General features: G+C 42.0%; 1 pseudogene; it reads left to right on the top strand.

Annotated features, from left to right (window-relative positions):
• Window positions 1-648: 648 nt before the first annotated feature.
• Window positions 649-1,232, top strand: LOC101563815 (annotated as a pseudogene).
• Window positions 1,233-1,918: the final 686 nt, after the last annotated feature.

The following is a 1,918-nucleotide window of genomic DNA, read 5'->3' as shown; positions in this document are numbered from 1 at the left end:
GGGCACGCTGAGACTGGGTGAGGCGATTGAGACTGGGTATGGTATGCACCTGTAATCCCAGCACTTGGGAGGCTGAAAACAGGAGAATCACTATGAGTCCGATCTACGTAGTAAGAGCCTGAACACCCTGTAAACCCTGTACCAAATGCGTACATACATACATACATACATATATACATACATAAAAACCAGGCCACTTTGGCCCCAGGTCTTAGGGATTTAGGAGGATCACTTGCCCAGGAGTTTAGTTTGACAACAGCTTGGACAACACAGAGATCCCCATGTCAAAAAGAAAAATTATATGCATATGCTATTTTGTCATTTTAATAAACAATAAAAAGAAGAAATCCAGATCTGACAAAATGGTCAGCCACCTATCCCATGGACACCTGCCCTTTGCATTTGCCTGCAGCCACAGGTGTCCTGGAATGGCCACTGCAGAGTATGCCAGCCACTTACTTGCCAATCAGACAGCACTAACATGTGCCTGCTCAATGACATCATCGTTCCAAACCCAGTAAACACTAGAACTGCATAGATTTGTGTGAAAACAGGAGAGAAAAGGAAGCAATACACAGCAGTGACCATAAACAGATTTTTATTACTATTTTAAAGTTAGGGGAGGTCTTTGCCGCATCTCCCGCAAGAATGAAGACCATTCTTAGCAATCAGACTGCCGACATTCCAGAAAATGTCGACATCACTCTGAAAGGACACACAGTTATTGTGAAGGGCCCCAGAGGAACCCTCCAGTGGGACTTCAACCACATCACTGTGGAACTCAGTCTCCTTGGGACGAAAAAGAGGAGGCTCCGGGTTGACAAATGGTGGGGAAACAGAAAGGAGTTGGCAACTGTCCCCACTATCTGTAGCCATCCATGTACAGAACATGATCCAGGGGGGTCATGCTGGGCTTCCGTTACAAGATGAGGTCTGTGTGTGCTCACATGCCCATCAGCGTCATTATTCAGGAAAATGGGTCTCTTGTCGAAATTCGGAATTTTTTCAGTGAAAAATACATTCGCCGAGTTCATATGAGGGCAGATGTTGCTTGCACAGTATCTCAAGCCCAGAAAGATGAGCTAATCCTTGAAGGAAATGACGTTGAGCTCGTTTCAAATTCAGCTGCTTTGCTTCAGCAAGCCACAACAGTCAAAAGCAAACATATCAGAAAATATTTGGAGGGTTTCTATGTTTCTGAAAAGGGAACAGTTCAGCAGCCAGATGAGTAAGACCCGAGGGCTAATCCACCACTAATATTATAGACTGCTAGACAGTGTTGGATTGTTTTGCTGAATTCAAACACCTATAGTATTTAGATGCCAATAGAATATCCACCTCTGGCAGGACTAAACAAAAAAAGGGGGATACAAAGGAAAGACCATTTTGTATTTATATATACAAAATAGTTAGGATAGATATACAGCTACTTTCACTTAATTCAATGAGAAGAAAGAAGTGTACCAATAGTGTTTGGACAGGATATCCTGTCTGCATCTTGTACTATGGATAACCACTGAGAAGATAACAATGTACAATGTATTGATTATCGAAACTGTCCTATTATCAGCTTTGAAACTGCCTCATTCATATTTGTTTCTCAATAAAATTAAAATTTTTTAAAAAACAAATAAAAAATAAAAGAACTAAACAATTTTAAAAAAGAGAGAGAATGTAAGGCTTGAGACCAGTTGATAGGTGGCATTGCTTTGTGACCTTGGCCGAGTTAGCTAAACTCTCTGGCCCTCAGTTTCCTCACCTGTAAAATAAGAAATAACACTTGAGCTGGCCTTAAATTCACCTCAATCCTCTTGCCTCAGCCGCCTGAGCACAAGGCTTACAGGTGTGGGCTGTCGTGCCCAGCTCTCATACAGTACTAATCAGAGACAAGTAAATGAGTAGATAAGTGCACTGTGTT

The sequence above is a fragment of the Octodon degus genome, unplaced genomic scaffold (assembly GCF_000260255.1).
Source record: "Octodon degus isolate 3935 unplaced genomic scaffold, OctDeg1.0 scaffold00077, whole genome shotgun sequence".
Lineage (NCBI taxonomy): Eukaryota > Metazoa > Chordata > Mammalia > Rodentia > Octodontidae > Octodon > Octodon degus.
This window is presented reverse-complemented; position numbering and strand designations above follow the sequence as displayed.